General features: G+C 39.7%; 1 long non-coding RNA gene across 6 annotated transcripts in view; it reads right to left on the reverse strand.

Annotated features, from left to right (window-relative positions):
• Window positions 1-17,500, reverse strand: part of LOC147579786 (uncharacterized) — a 494,570-nt gene that overhangs the window by 346,701 nt on the left and 130,369 nt on the right. For all 6 annotated transcript variants that reach the window (XR_015252119.1, XR_015252118.1, XR_015252116.1 and 3 more), the window contains one exon: window positions 7,181-7,261. This is a non-coding gene — a long non-coding RNA (uncharacterized LOC147579786). The remainder of the gene's footprint in view (window positions 1-7,180; window positions 7,262-17,500) is intronic.

The following is a 17,500-nucleotide window of genomic DNA, read 5'->3' on the forward strand; positions in this document are numbered from 1 at the left end:
AGAGACTTACTGGTACATTAGGATTTAGGAAACACATACCTATTGGCTTTTAATGTAAAAGAAGAATGCTAATAAAACTTTCAAAGTTGAAGAAGAGTATCTCCAAGATGCCTCACTAGAAAGCTTTCACTGAAAGTAAGGTATCAAAATATAAGTTCGTGGCAAAGAAATCATACATTTTACTCTGATTTCAAGAATTAAAGTCTCCCTTTGAGCAAAGTTTCACTTTCTCCATGCTTTATTTTTTTTCCTCATGCTAAGCCTGTTAAAATAAAACAGACTCTAGCCATTATTTTTCTTACCTATATTTATTTTTTGTATATTGTTGCCCACATAATCATTCTAAAACAGTTTATTTTTACATGAAAGTAAAATGAATCTGAATTTTCCCAGCAAACAAAATAAGCTCACAAAACTGACCTGCAGCATTGTCTGGTAAACACAACCATTGTTACACTGAATGCTTACAAGATTAATTTAGTAACTGCTCTGAGGATTAATGAAGGAAAAACATTTAGCATATTATTTCTTGCCTTCCTCATTAGTATTTTTACCACATCAAGGAACAATATTGATTCCTCTGTTAAGAAGGGGGAAACAAGTGAAACCTGATGTGCCCACGTAAGTATGACATATGAATTGGTTGATTGATGATGGGTTATTTACCAGTTGATGAGTTACACGTTGATATTTGTAACCTTTAATTCAGCCTGAATAGGTGCAACTCTTTCAAAGTAGGCCATGATATAGTAGACCCTAAAGCTGTCGGATTTGATGAAAAGGAAATGTGGCCTGTGCTGTGGGCCTATTAATGGCTTGGCCACACACTTGATGTCTTACACTTCTCTCCAGTATTTCATTTAAAAATGCACACGGTGAGTGAGCTAATAAATGCACATCTTTCTGGAGCTCAGTGCAGGAGGCACCTATAGAACAGCTATTTATAAACACCTTTGGTCCTCCCAGGCAAAGGTTGAAGCCAATTTATAACAAAATTTCACCTACATCTCTCAGATATGAGCTGGAGGTCAGCAACAGAGAACACAGTGGCCATGACAACTAAAAGATCTAATAAACATCCACATGAATGTTTGAAAAGATTATAGAGCAATCTTTCTTCTGACCTGGACTCCATGGTTGAAAATGTTGAGCTGGGATTATCAGACTCTCATTACAAAATCCATTGAGTAGGAAAGTGTAAGATTTAAAGTCATTAGGTCATCTTTGTTCTATTAATATTCCTTCTTATTTCATGATTGAAGAAGCTTATTTTGTTAAAACCGAATACATATTACATTATATCTTCATGCAGTTTAAAAAGATTGCCCAGTTTTGAAATTTCAAACAGACTTGTATAGATATAGATTTTATTTTCATTACTACCCTGGACGCCATTTTAATTGTTCTATTTACACTATTTTCCCCTGAAGTCAACAACAAAAAAGTCTTCCAAATGGAATGTGTGAAGACTGAGCCTTAGTATTTTTGTCTGAGTTTTTGATGATACTGTTTATGTCATAGTCACTATCATATTTCAGTTTAGGAAGCCACAACTAAGCTGTTTAGGGAGGTTATTTCTTATCACCCACAATTCATTCAGCCTGACCAGGAGCATGATAACTCCAGAGAAACTAATTAGAAGTTCAGAAAGAACAGAAAGGCTTTCAATGACTTTTTTTTTTTTTTAATTTCCCTGTCCAGTCTTCTAGCACCATGTGACAACAGAACGTCAAAGAAGTGAAAATGTACGTACACAATATAGTAGAGACAGATCTCCGTGGAACTGAGAAAGGAGCGTTTTCAAGCTGACTGGCATTTTGTTGGCTTATCTATCATACCTTCTAATCAGAATTCAGACTCAATGTTTCCAAAAAGTTATACCAGCAAAAGTTATTCTCTCCAATTGAATTTTAATTTTATATTCTAATTTCCCTTAAATCTTTCACCAATATTCATTGAAAATAACATTACCAAATGCTGCCAAAATAAGTGGACCCATGATGTCAATGATTTAGTTTGAGCACCTCACATCCTGATCCTTTGGGGGATTTGCTTTGGCTGGTAAACGCTAGTCAGTCCATCCGTGTGCTCATTTATCATCTATACTATATGTTGTCCGTTCTTATAGCTGTGTGACAAAATGATGTCCAAAGCTTCCTCATTTTCCGATGTTTTTTTACATATCACCTTCTTGTATGAGTTTTTTATGACCCAGCATTCTTTTGGTTTCCGTTCCTTGACCCATCTTATTGTTTACTCAGTGTTCTAATGCAATTTGTCTCCCCCCTTTTCTTTCCTTGTAGCGTCACAAAAGTCCTAATGGCATCCAAGAGCTGGGCCTCCAGAGAGAAGAAGCCGCAAATCCTGCAAAAGCTGACCCTTGGTAGTTAGTGGAGACCAATACGGATGCTCTGGATCTGGATATTGGATCTGCAGCAAGGCCAAAAAAGACTTGGTGGGACTAATTAGAATTCTGGCAGCGGGGTAATTTCAAGACACAGTCGTCACAGTGGAACCAGTGATGGTATTTTATTTTCAATTGATTTATTTATTTTTGGAGAGAGTGAGAACAAGCCGGGTAGAGGCAGAGAAAGAGGGCTAGAGAAATCCCAAGCAGGCTCCGTGATTTCAGAGCCCAGTGTGGGGCTCGAACTCACAAACTGCCAAATCAGGACCAAGAGTCGAGTGCTTAATGAACTGAGCCACCCAGATGCCCCGACAGTTTCTAAGATCCAGTGTTGGAGACAGTGTGACATAGCCAGGCTACTCTGTGGCATGACTTGAAGTGTTACTACAGCACGCCAGGTAGGGTGACTATCTTTCCAGTTTGCCCAGGACTGAGGGATCTCCCAGGACCTGGGACTTTCAGGGCTAAAACTGGGAGAGTCCTGGACAAACCATCATGAGTTGGTCACCCTACCTCTAACATGTCTAGTTTCTTTCTCAAGGGTTCTCTTTCTCAGGGGTTCGTTTCTGATTTCATCATTACAGAATCCTGACTGGCATAGATATCGGCAGAGTGTGAGACGCAGGGGAGATATCGTCAGGGAAATCAGAGAATCTGGTACTGGTTATCTGGCTAGGTGAAAATTCATTTAACAATCAGGGCAGGGATATTAGATGGAAGAGTAAATTAGTAGTCAGAAATGAAGTGCTCACTGAGGCTTGGCTTGGAGGAAAGTGGTCACTACTATAAGAACAGTAGGAAGAACGTAAAATGTTGAGAACTGAATATGGACTGTCTGCTGGGAATAGCACTACATAGAGAGGGAGAGAGAGAGAGAGAGAGAGAGAGACAGAATGACATGCTCTGATCCTTGAATATTTGGTAAGGGAATAATAACTAAAACCTGGGAATTTTCCAGGACTGATGATAAAGAAACACTAATTTTTAGCAGCTGCACAACTAAAATAATGAAAATCTAAACGGCATGTCAAGCCTAAGCGTTGCTGCATTCCAAAATGCGTCAAATTCAGTCTCCTAAATATCTTTTGTAAAAGTAAACACACTAATCAGAAAAGAATAGGATTCTGAAACAGACAGAGTGATGAGGCATAAGGCACTGGGTTTGAGATACCGCACTGCCCCATCATCCCTAAACTGCCTTCCTCCAAAGAACCTCTGTCTTCCTTGAAGACACTTACGCCTTCCTCAGCTGATGGAGTTACTTGGCAACATGAAACACATTTTCTTGTGGGCCCTCCTCCCCTTTCTTGTCCCTTTGTTTCCATTTCTATGACTAGAATCAGCTCCCAGTTTATCCAGCAAACGAACTTTACATCACAAAAGGTTAATTTAATTTACAAAGTTCCAATGAGTACCTGAAATAGATCTTGGGAGTCCTTGATGAAGGAGAAAGGAACAGTATATTTTAGATTACACTGACTTTATTATTTTATTATTATTTTTAAAATTTATTTTGAGAAAAAGAAAACATGAGCAGGGGAGGGGCAGAGAGAGAGAGAGAGAAAGAAAGAGAGAGAGAGAGAGAGAGAGAGAGAGAATCCTAAACAGGCTCCACACTGTCAGCACAGAGCCTGATGCAGGGCTGGGACTCAGGAACTGTGAGATCATGACCTGAGCCAAAATCAGGAGTTGGACACTTAACCGTCTGAGTCACCCAGGCGCCCCCGATTAAGCTGACTTTAGCCACATAGGTGCACTTACCAAAAATTCTAGATCCCACGTATTGAATTAGCAGCTAAAACCCGGACTCCATAGCACCCCATGAGAGCACTGACATGACAAAAAACTGGGGTAGATTCCAGAGTAAGGAATCCAAAGACTGTGGAGATTAAAATAAGTGAGTGAAAATTTCTTGTTCAGTCTTCCACTCAAGCAAACTCTGATTCACAAAGGACCTAGAAAGTCCCCTTACCCCAAGGCCTTTGGAAACACACTGGGGAGGGGAGTGCAAGCAGTCCTAAAAAATTATTTTAGTAGCTGGTGGGAGAAGGGACAGTTGATATGATCTCCCCAGTAGAATGGGAGTGAGAGGATAGCAGAGGTGTGGAGACACAGACAGTATAACTTTCAGAGGGCTATTAAGGGCGGGGTCTTGCGAGGCAGCAGTCTGCCATAGTCATCTGAATGGTGTGAAATGCAAGGTATTTGACGGTGCTTGACTGATCATGGGACCCGAAGAGCAAAAACAGATGGGCATCCATCCCACTCACGTCCTACCTGACTTCTATAACCAACCATGGTAGGGACTTGTGACTTCTCACCCAATTTCTATTCCTAACTTATTTCATGGACTCACAGACTCTTAAAGAAGAAACCTGATAACTTTGAGGAGTTAACTGTTACACCTGCAAATCATACTAGTTCTGTAAATATTTCTTCCTTAAGGAAGAAGACGGGGGAAACAACTCAGAAAACTGTGGATTATTATTTTTTTTTTTCTGCCTGTGGCTCTGGGCATCTAATGGCTGGGTGTGTAGGCAGTTGCTGTGATCCAGTGACACAACTCATAAAGGGTAGTAATAAATGGCATTGTGATATCTGTCTATATCATAGAGCCTGTAAGATCCAGAAATTCACATGCTTACTTTCCCAGTTCTTGAACGCGTAGCCAAAATATGCCCTTGGCAACTGACAGGCTTCTACATTAGCTTCCTGGACTGCAGGCTGTTTTGATAGGAAAGCTCATATAGAAGCTTCTGGAACTTCCTTTAAATGGCAACAAAAATAAGAATAATTGCATTCCTAGTGGAATCACAGACATTCCCACCACCATCAAAGATGTGACATTTACAAAGGCACTGATTCTGCTCACATCCCTTCTAGCTCTCCAGCTCAACATGTGCAGGAGTAGATAAGTTTTGGAGACTAGCAGAGGACTATCAATGAACGTAATCAGATAAAGACTTCAACTGGAGCTCATGCAGCAAATGACTAAAAGCTCGATACCTGGCATGTATTTATTGATCTGAACTGTACTCTTTTCTCTACATCTACTTTGTTGTCATTTTGAAGGAACATATACTTCCATTGTTTTGCCACGGGATTATCTCAGCCCTCCGGCTCTGAGACACAATTCAGTTGGGGGAGAACCTGATCACTTCCCGATCCATAAAACTGCCTCCAGATCCACATCGCTGAAAGTATCACGTTAACTGGATTTGGAGAACAAGAAGAATTAGGTGTCTCAAATACATTCAAGTGGGTGGGAGATCAAATCCATGCAAATAGAGATGCTTACTGTTCTTGAGGTTTCTACGGATCAAGTCATCTGGGATGTATCGGGACACTAGCAGAAGGTAAAGAACTCTTTGCTGCCTTTTTTACCTTTTATTTTTATGAAATGGCCACTCGCTTTTGCGTCCAATATGTACCATATTGGGGTAAGCAGATTTGTTAAATTTTCCAGGTGACCAGAAGGCCGTCAACTCTGGGTGTGTCCCAAGACCAGAGAACTATCTGCAACTGATTTTGGCCAAAGTACAAGCAGCCCTTATCCTTCATCCTTACAAAACCAGCCTGTTCTATAACAGATCAAATGGCTCAATAAAGGCAGCTTAAAGTTTTTGATTTACGGGGCAAAACTATGCATTCTCGGGCACACACTTTTTTCCTTTGAAACAAAATTCTGGCTCTGGTAGAGGTTGCATATATTACCATATGGCCTAAGCTATCTGCCATGAACTGGACACTCTCCTCCCTAATCCCAGCCTGGTTACTCTGATGCCCAGAAACTAAGGAAGTAATACATCCAGCTTTGAAAGATGATCCCAACAACACTAGTTGATCATGTATATCTATAACCTCACATGATAGTCAAAAGCAACTGCTGAGGGGGGCCTGATGGCTCAGTTGGTTAAGCATCAGACCCCTGATTTAAGCTCAGGTCATGGTCTCACAGTTCTTGTGTTTGAGCCCTGCATCAGGCTCTGAGCTGACAGTGCAGAGCCTGCTTGGGATTTTCTCTCTCTGCCCCTTCCCTGCTCACATGTTGTGTGTGTGTCTCTCTCTCTCTCAAAAAAAAAAAAAAAAAAAAAAAGTATATATATATATATATAATAAAAAATAATAATAAACTTGGGGCACCTGGGTGACTCAGTTGGTTGGGAGTCTGACTTTGGTTCAGGTCATGATCTTGAGGTTCATGCCATGCTTCCGGCTCTGTGCTGACAGCTCAGAGCCTGGAACCTGCTTCGGATTCTGTGTCACTCTCTCTCTCTGCCCCTTCTCCGCTCGTGTTCTCTCTCTCTCAAAAATAAACATTAAAAAATTTTTAAAAAAGTAACTGTTAAATGTGGAGAAAGAGACAATTCCACAATTTGCAGAACGACTGTAGATGTTTCACACACTGTGATTTCTGTTGTTTTGTTTTGTTTCTGTTGTTTCGTCTTTTGCTGTTCTCTGTTCCTCCAAATTCAAGGAACAGATAGCATGTTTGGGAGGTATACTTTTTACAACCCCTTTAAATCTCTGAATTCTTCACAATGAGGCCAACAGACTTGCAAGAAATTATCTTTAAACACTACAAAAACCCTTGCCTCCGGAACCGAGAGCCATGTGGGTAATGAAATGCAACAGCTTGGGGTTTGTGCCTCTCCTAGAAGTATATAACCCACTCCCCAAACTGTCATGCATAATTTGATACAAATGGGTTATCTGCCTTTTTGATTTAAACACAGAGCAGAACTGGCAGGGGAAAAAAAAATAATAAGTCACCTGTAAGTTATTGAGAAGGCGGTCGGCTCTCTGGGAGTCAGGATAAGGGTAATTAGCCAGGAAGTCCACACTCTAATTTGCCTGAAGAGAAACAAATGAAAAAAATTACATACTCTGTGTGTGTGTGTGTGTGTGTGTGTGTGTGTGTGTGTGTGTGTGTGTGTATGTGTGTGTGTGCATGTGTGTATCTCTGTACGTGTGTTTACATTTTCAGCACGACTATTGCTTTAATCTGCCAATATTCCATTTTCTCTCCCTGACTTTGAGTAAAACCCAGGTGCCACTGACAATATTGTAAGACTTATTTAATAGGCAGCAGTGGGAGGCAGCATTTTTTTTAGCCTGCTGAATTTCTCTTATTTCTTGCCAGGTACAGCTTTCACCCCTTACATCCACTGAACTTTGCTGAACAAGTCAGCTGTAAGGTGATTTTGCATGCCTCTTATTTTTCAGCTCCCAGTAATTTGCTCAACAAATAACAGAAGGCCCAGTTATTTGCTGCTAGCACGGAGGCCATTTCCTCCACTTGGAAATACAGGATTCATCACTTAGATCTCAAATCTTGAGTATGCTATTATTTTTTTGCGACATTTTCATCTTTTTTCTTTGCCAACAACAGTTACAATGTATTTTCATATTTCACCTTTTCTTCCTCATCTCCTTTTTATCGTTGTGTTAAGGGCGATGCATTTTGTATGTATTCCTTCATTCGAAAAGTGTTGACAAATTCGTTTCTGTCTCCTAAAATTGAGCTTGTGGTGGAAAGACGAAGTGTAAATGCATGCCTGTGTAAATTTTCCAGAGTAAAAACAGTGACAGATTACATTTTAATAAAGTTGAGAAATCCGTTTGATGGGTGAGTGTACCCACCTGTCAAAGGCCGTTTGAAAGACAGGACCAGAATCTAGTAGAGTAGACCCCTGACATCTAAGGAAACTCCTGAATCCATGGATACTAATCCTACTGCATTTTTAGATGAGATTATATGCTAAAACATAAGCTTAAGTGCATACACACCCTCAAAGGCAGCAGCGCTGAGAAAACAAAAACCTATGAGATGCAGATGTCTTCCCTCTGACAGCCTTGTTGGATCTTCCTCTCCCTCAATCCCCTCCCCTGAGAACTGGTACTCTGTGGGCCACTAGCCCTTCCCTCCCTCGCCATTGCTGCCAACACCTTCTGCATTCACTCCACACCAGTAAACCAGCCGTATCTTGGCCAGTGGTCCAAACTCTCTCTTTTCATTAGGGTGGCACTTAATATGACGCCGTTCTCCTAGCTTTAGGGAGAAAGGATATGGTAAATATGGCCCCCACCCCATTTTCTGTCTGTTTCAGTGTAGTGAAATATAAAGTAGATGTTCTTTCTCTTCTTCTGCAAACACACACCATTCACATCATACCCCCTCTGCTCATATTTACTAGGAAAGTGAATCCTTCTCACACTTGCCTGGCAGTTTAGGATTACAATTCGTGTTTCAGGAAAATGGAAAATTACAGGATATGACAGACCCTGGAAGTGTCACATTAAAGAAAAGAAGAATAGTAACTTTTCTCTATCCTGTCTGGAGTAAATTCTTTACAACCTAATGACACAAGGTGTTAGTAACTTCCGAAGGAATCAGTGGCTCAGAATGGAAGGAAATTATGTTTTTGTTGTTTTTTTTTTCCAAGAGCAAGAAATTTGTCTGTGACCTTTTCTGTGTCTCCAGTACCATGTTGGGCATATGGCAGGTGCTTAATATTGAATAATTTAAGAGGAAGCAAATCAACATCAAGTCGAGGAAAGAACTTATTGGGTTTTAAAAATAATATCTAGGGGCGCCTGGGTGGCGCAGTCGGTTAAGCGTCCGACTTCATCCAGGTCACGATCTCGCGGTCCGTGAGTTCGAGCCCCGCGTCGGGCTCTGGGCTGATGGCTCAGAGCCTGGAGCCTGTTTCCGATTCTGTGTCTCCCTCTCTCTCTGCCCCTCCCCCATTCATGCTCTGTCTCTCTCTGTCCCAAAAATGAATAAACGTTGGAAAAAAAAATTAAAAAAATAAAAAAAAAAATAATATATGTATTCTCTTATGTTCCAGAAAGATGGAGAAGGGGAACTTTTAGAATGAAAGAAAATATTAAAAGCACGAATGACTGTCAATTATATATATATATACACACACACACACACATATATATACACACAGACACACATATACATTTATATATACATTATTTATACTTTATACATATATAAATTTGCATTAGCTTCATAGCTCTATTTTCAATTTTTAAAAGAGGTGGCTCTTGTCCTTTTTAAAAGTTTTATTTTATTTTATTTATTTTGAAAGAGAGAGCATGCATGCAAGTGGGAGAAGGGCAGAGAGAGAGGGAGAATCCCAAGAAGGCTCTGTGTGGTCAGCATGGAGCCCCATGTAGGGCTCAATCTCAGGACAGTGAGGTCATACCTGAGCCAAAATCAAGAGTCAGATGCCTAACCTACTGAGCCACCCAGGTGTCCCTCTTATCCTTTTAAGAGTGGAAACTAATAATTTGTGTCATTTCTCCACAAGGTAAGACGCCGAGGGACAGAGGTTTTGAAATCATTGTTACTATTTTGTGAGTATTTCATATGCACATAAGGATCATGAAAGTGGAGGTAATTAATTAGAGGATTTAAAATGAATAGTTCTATAAATACTGACCAAAAATATCATCTTTTAATTCCAACTGGGCAACAGTAGAGGGGATGACAGTAACCTTACTTTTTAGAAGCTGGTTTAGATTACTTGTTTTCAGAGGCACAAAGAGACTGACTTTAGTTATATATTGTCCAAGAGAGTTATTAAGTATTTTAAATAGTGTAGGTGAGTGAATTTCTGTGATATATCTAGCATTCTGTTATCTGAGTCTGATCCGAAAACTCTCAACTGCAGTGACCTACCGGATAGGGTATCCTTATCGCCATTCCCTAATATAGACACAGATGCTGAAATCCACATACATATGTATTCCAAAGAAAATAGGAAATCCATTTTCCAAAGCAAATGGAGTTATGATCAATATTTTTAAGCAAGGAGAGGAAAATCAGTCACAAAAATTAGTTAATTTAATTTTATGGCTTATATACATCAAAATACAGCTGTTTGACCAGATGTTTTACTTATTTTGCTGGGTGTATTATTGCAATGTGATTGAGTCTTTTCTCTAATGCTAATATAGTTCAGTTGCTCTTTATAAAAATAAGCTCATCTGATGCCAACTATAAATGAGTATGTTAGTTTTTAGTAGTGATAATAATTTAAGACTTACTCTGAAATAATTTTTGGAGGAAAAATATGAAAATTGCTGACTGTTTTCTAAAAATGCCATCAGAAATACTGCAATATGAATTGGTTATTTATTAAAATATTTGACAATTATACAGTTCTGAACCTCAAAGAGCGCCATAGTAGATATAAATCACAAATTTTAAAGGGCACAGAAGCCAGACACCTGGAATATTGATGCCTTCGCCTTCATTCTTCTCAAGCATTAGAGACCTTTCCCTATATCTTATCATTTCTCCTTTTCTCCTTTTAACCAGAAAGAAGGGGCCTCCCAACGTGATTTACTCCAGGCCTTAAACCTACCTCAGATTTGGCCCTGAATGGTGCCTTTGAAGGCTAAAGGAGGTCCAGATGAAAGAGGGGCTGTCTGGAAAAGTCCACAGAGAAATACTTTACAGAGATTAACATGCCACAACCTCTTAATCACAAAACCCGAACAAAAATCAACAGGCAACAGGGCTGCATCCGGAAGTTGTTGAAGTAAAACTGTGGAGAGAAAGGACATCTGGACAGGAAGGAGGGGTTGACATAATGCCCATGGCTCGGTGCTGACTAAAGGAAAATCAGAAAATGCAAAATTCTGGGACCAGTAAAAGGAACATTAAGCAATATCTTAAGTTAACACGGGAGTTACTTGTTTATGGATATACACATTGTGCTGCATTTTGACAGGGAAACTTTTTCTTTGTACACTAACCATGTTCTAGGCACTATTATTTGTTATACAAATATCTTATTCCACCTTTACATTAGTTTATTAAAATCAATGATACTGCTTTGCATGTGGATAAGAAAATTCTGATTAGAGGGAACGGGATTTGGTCAACCTTAAGTGTGAATGGATAGAGCTCAGAAGAGTTGTGGCTGAAAAGTATGAGACCCAAAATTCAAACTGAAGTCTGGTTCCAAAGCCCAGCCTTTTCCCATTAAGTCCCACTGCCTACTAAACCGTTTTGCTTTAAACTGGGAATAAGAACCACAGGGGTATTCTTGAAAGAGAAGAACACTTAAAATTTATTCTCATATAAACACAACATTAAAATCATGGATGCAGATATTTACCATGCATAAGAATTACTTGGCAAAACAAACCAAAAAAAAAAAAAAAAGGCATATTCACTGGTCCACTTTCAAACAGTCCTATTCAGTACATCTGAGGCCATCTTCGGGTACATTGAACACACTTTTAGAAATACTAGTGTTTTAATTATGGTTCTTCATTGCCAACAACTGAAACTGGCTTTGGCTGAAATAATCGAAGAGTAGAAAACTTCTGTTTCCAAGCAGACTAATGGCCCTCCAAAGATACCCAAATGTTAATCCCTGGGATCTGGGAATGTGTTACTGTACATGGCCAAAGGGACTTCATAGATATAGATATGAATTAAGGATCTTGAGACAGAGATGGAGAGAGAATTCTGGATTGTACAGGTGTACCCCATATAATCACTAGAGACCCTTTGAGTGAAAGAAGAAAGCAGAGTCAGCAGCAGAGAAGATGTGTTGTAAGAAGCAGAGAGAAAAAGGGCGAGTGGGGTGGGAATGGAAGCACAGGTCACAGAGATGCAATTACTGACCTTGGTGGTGGCACCCTTCCCTGTATCTTGCCATATGTCTTATGGAAGGGGCCATTTATTGTATCTCTACAAGAAAAGTGTACTCTACCTTGGAGATGATGGGGTTTTGAGGTGATGGTGGGGTGGTGCGGAGCCAATGGCCAAGACATCTTTGGGGCAAAAAGGTGATTTTATTAAAGCATGGGGACAGGACCTGTGGGCAGAAAGAGCTGCACTGGGGTTGTGACAGGTAACCGATTATACACCCTCAGGCTGGGAGGGGGTTAGGGATAGTGTGAGTCTCTAAGGAATTTTGGAAGCAAAGTTTCCAGGACCTGGAGGAGCTAGATGCTGTTAGGAAAACACCATTTATTACCATTTAGTAAAACCTCAGTCACAAAACCCTTCAGATGTATATCAGGGGGGGCATAAGCTTGGAGTATGATTGCCAGCATATATCTGGGGGCCGTTGAGATAAAGGAAGTTTCCAAAGGAATTTTTATATGTTAAAGTAGACTTAAATGATCCTGGGGGGTCAGAATGATGTTAAGTCAAGATTCCCTTTTGCCCCTAGCAAAGTGTCAGCATCGAGGCAGCTGAGCTCCTAGATGGAGGTCACTCTGCCTGTTTCAAGGACTTGTCAGTGGGCTATAGGCAGTAAGGGAATTAAATTTTTCATTTGCCTTAGTTTCCCACATCACCACGGCAAGCACTTAACCCTCCTTACCCCTCGATGAGGGTGATATTAGGGCTCCAGGAAATGGAGTCTATAGGTTTCTGGAGATCAGGCTATGGATAAAATTGCTTTTTTTCTTGCAGTTTACCAAATGACCCATAAACTGAAGGAGACTCCTGTCCTACATGACTGTGATCTCTATCAGTCAACCATTCGCTTTCTCTCCTTTCCCCTGTTCTTGGGCAGCCAGGAGTGAGTGGCCGAGGAACATCACACATATCCCACCTGGTGGGGGAGGCGGGGGTGCTGTTAGCCTGTACTTTGCCCTCAGCTTGCCCCACATTCCCACATCGGAGATATCGTGCATTCAGTTCTGGATCACCACATGAAGCAAATATTACAATAAAGTGAGTCAAATAATGTTCTGGTTTCCCAATGCACATAAAAGTTATGTTTGCATTCCACTGTAGTCTCCCTAAGTGTGCAATAATATTATGTCTAAAAAGCCAATGTATATACCTTAATTAAAAAAATACTTTAGTGCTGGGGCGCCTGGGTGGCTCAATAGGTTAAGCATCCGACTTCGGCTCGGTTCACGATCTCTCGGTTTGTATGTTTGAGCCCTGCACTGGGCTCGTTGCTGTCAGCACAGAGCCAGCTTTGGATCATCTGTCCCCTCCTCTCTCTGCCCCTCCCACACTGGTTCTTTTTCTCAAAAATAAGTAAATAAACTTTAAAAAGTACTTTATTGATAAAAAATGCTAGCCATCATCTGACCTTTCGGTGAGTATTAATCCTTTTGCTCGTGGAGGGTCAGGCCTCCCTGTTGGTGGTTGTTGACTAGTCAGTGTAGTGGATGCTGAAGGTTGGAGTGACTTAAAAGAAGACAACAATGAAGGGTGCCATGTTGATTGGCTTTTCCTTTCACAAATGATTTCTCTGTAGCTTGTGATGCTGTTTGATAGTATTTAACCCACAGTAGGACTTCTTTCAAAGTTGGGGTCCATCCTTTCAGAGCCTACAGCTGCTTTATCAACTCTGGTTATGTAATATTCTAACTCCTTGGTTGTCATTTCAACAATCTTCCCAAATTCTTCACCACCAGTAGATACCATCTCAGGAAAACACCTTCTTTACTCATCCACAAGCAGCAATTCCTCATCTCCTAAAATTTCATCATGAAATTGCAGTGATTGAGTCCCATCGTCTCATTCTAATTCTCTTGCTATTTCCACCACATCAGCAGTGACTTCCTTCACTGAGGTCTCGAACCCTTTGAAGTCATCCACGAGGGTTGGAACCAACTTCTTCTAAACTCCTATCAATGCTAATATTTTGACCTCTTCCCATGAATCATGAATGTGCTTAATGGCATCTAGAATGGTGAATCCTTTCCAGAAGGTTTTAATTTACTTTTCCCAGGTGCATCAGAGGAATAGTAGCTATAGCCTTATGAAATGTAATTCTTGTTTTGTTTTAATTTTTTTAATGTTTATTTACTTTTGAGAGAGAGACAGAGTGAGAGTGGGGGAGAGACAGAGGGAGAGGGAGACACAGAATCTGAAGCAGGCTCCAGGCTCCAAGCTGTCAGCACAGAGCCTGACACAGAGTTCAAACTCATGAACTGCAAAACCATGCCCTGAGCAGAAGTCGGGCGCTTAACCATCTGAGCCACACAGGTGCCCCTGAAATGTATTTCTAAAATAACAAGACTTGGAAGTTGAAATTATTCCTTGATCCATGGGCTGCAGAATAGATATTATCTTAGCTGGTATGAAAACAACATTAATCTCATTGTGCATCTCCATCAGAGCTCTTCGATGACAGGTACATTGTCAGTGAGAAGTAATATTTTGAAAGAAATCTTTTTTTTTTCTCTTTTCCTCCTGAGCAGTAGTTCTCCAACAGTGTGCTTAAAATATTCAGTAAACCGTGCTGTAAACAGATGCACTCTTGTTCAGCTTTTATTGATCTATTTATAGAATACAGCAGGGGCTGAGTATATTTAGCATAATTCTTAAAGGCCCTAGGATTTTTTGGAATGGTCAGTAAGTATTGACTTCAACTTAAAGTCACCACCTGCACTGGTCCCTAAGAAGAGAATCAGCCTGCCCTTTGAAACATTTAAGCCAGGCATTGACTTCTCCTCTCTAGCTATGAAAGTCCTAGATGGCACCTTTGGCTAACAGAAGACTGTTTCAGCTACATTGAAAAGGTGTTGTTTAGTGTAGCCACCTTCATTAAATATCTTAGCTAGATCTTCTGGATAACTTGCTGTAACTTCTATGTCAACGCCTGCTGGTTCACTTTGCACTTTTATGCTATGGAGGTGGCGTCTTTCTTTGAACTTCATGAACCAACCTCTGCCAGCTTCAAACTTTTCTTCTGCCATTTCCTCTCCTCTCTCAGCCTTCACAGAAATAGAGTTGGGGACTTGCTCTGGATTAGGTTTTTGGTTAAGGGAACATGGTGGCTGGTTTGATCTTCTACCCAGACCACTAAAACCTTCACCATAGTAGCAATAAGACTATTTTGCTTTCTTATCGTTCATGTTGTCCCTGGAACAGCACTTTTAATTTCCTTCAATAACTTTTCCTTTTCAATCATAAAGTGGCTAAGTGTTTGGCACAAGAGACCTAGCTTTGACCTATCTAGACTTTCAACATGGTTTCCTCACTGAGCTTAATCATTTCTAGCTTTTGATTTAAAGTGAGAGATATGTGACTCTTCCTCTCACCTGTACGCTTAGAGGCCATTGTAGGGTTATTCACTGGCCTAAATCCAATAATGTTGTTTCTCAGGGAACAGGGAAGCCTGAGGAGAGGGAGAGACAGGGGAATGGCCAGTCGGTGAAGCAGTCAGAACACACACAGCATTTATCAATTAAATTTGCTATCTTACATGGACGCAGCTCATGGTGTCCCCCCAAAATCACAGTAGATAATATGAATAATCACTGATCACAGGTCACCGTAACAAAAATGATAATAAAAAAGACATACTGTGAGAATTACCAAAATGTGATGCAGAAACACAAAGTGAGAAAACTCTTGGAAAAATGGCAGATCTAGATTGGCCACACATGAAGTTGCCACAAACATTCAATTTGTAAAAAAATATAATATATATAAAGCACAATAAAGTGAAGTACAAGAAAACAAGGTATTTCTGTACATAAAGTTACACTTCTGGGTGTGACACACACTCTGTTCTTTGGGTATATCTCTTCATATCCAATTACCAACTAAGTGTACCCTTGTCCTAACTTCTCATTACTTTTTTCTAAAGTCTTTATTACCTGGGACCTTTTCCACAGGATTTCCCTTGGGCTACCGGAGCAGTAGTTTATGTTGAGAGTTTAAGTGTCCCAAGCCTCTTTTACACCGTTAAGAAATACTCTAACATTAAATAGTGATCTTTTTAGGATTATTTTCTTCTCCATGCAAATGTGCATAATTATCTGTTAATCATGATAACTATCTGATTGCATTTTTCTCTCATATTACCTGTTCAGGTAATGCATTTCAAAGGAACGTGACAGCGAATGAAAAAAATGAATAAAAATATCCCCAACATATCCTGTTTAGTATTTGATTGATATAACAAAATTATCCCAATAAATATATATTATTCCAAACCACGTACTCTAAGAAGAATAAGGAAATTTATTTAAAAGCTTTGTTTTCTTTTTACTATTAATGGGGTGTGATAAGTGAGGATGTATTTTGGATGTCTCTCTGGCGTAATTACACACATGAATAATATCCACTGATATTGACTGTAATTCTCAGTCAAGAGTTACCCTAAGAGAAATTTAATCATTGATGAAATGACAATAGTTGTCTGGCTCAACAGTTAATTTATAAAATCATTCACAAAAGACCCATAAACTGTTCAGTGTACTTAGCTTTAAAAATGGCAATTGAGGAAACTGTATTCTTTTGAACAGAAAATGCCAGAAAGCCAGCAGACTGACATTCGTATTACTCAGATTAATTCAGGATGTATCGATGCTTTCCTTGGCTTGCTAGACATGATTCAGTGTAATGATGAAAGAAAACAAAACTGATTTTAATTTGCTATGTCTTCTGCACCATCTCTAATTTCACCATTTTGGTTGAAATAATGGAATTTGTCTCAAAATTTATGTTTTTTTTTAACGATATAAGAGTATAAGATATTTTTTATAATTTATCATAATAAAAACAATATCTTATTTAATATTTTATGTTTTTGTTTTATTTTTGAGAAGGAGAAACAGAGCTGGGAAGGGGCAGAGAGAAAGGGAGATGCAGAATCCGAAGCAGGATCCAGGCTCTGAGCTGTCAGGACAGAGCCCAACGTGGGGCTAGAATTCACAAACCCTGAGATCATGACCTGAGCCAACATTGGGCGCCCAACCAACTGAGCCATTCAGGGCCTCCAAATATCTTATTTAAATAATTTATGAACTAGATACTTTTACAAAATTATAGTGTTTATAGTTTGGGGGTTCAGCAATACTAATAAACAATAAAGTAAACCAATCAATTTGTTTAAGGGGATTTACTTTATGGGAGAATTTCAAAAATAATTTGAGAAATTTTTGGCTAGGCAATAATTAGTGAAAACATTGGTTATAATGAAGGAAAAAATTGAGTTAGAACCATACCCCATGTCATACACAACAACAAATACCTAATGGCTTAAAGAACTGGGGCACCTGGGTGACTCAGTCGATTAAGCCTCCAACTTAGGCTCAGGTCATGATCTCGCCGTTGGTGAGTTCAAGTCCCACGTT

The sequence above is a fragment of the Puma concolor genome, chromosome B3 (genome assembly GCF_028749965.1).
Source record: "Puma concolor isolate L17-30 chromosome B3, mPumCon1.1.hap2, whole genome shotgun sequence".
Lineage (NCBI taxonomy): Eukaryota > Metazoa > Chordata > Mammalia > Carnivora > Felidae > Puma > Puma concolor.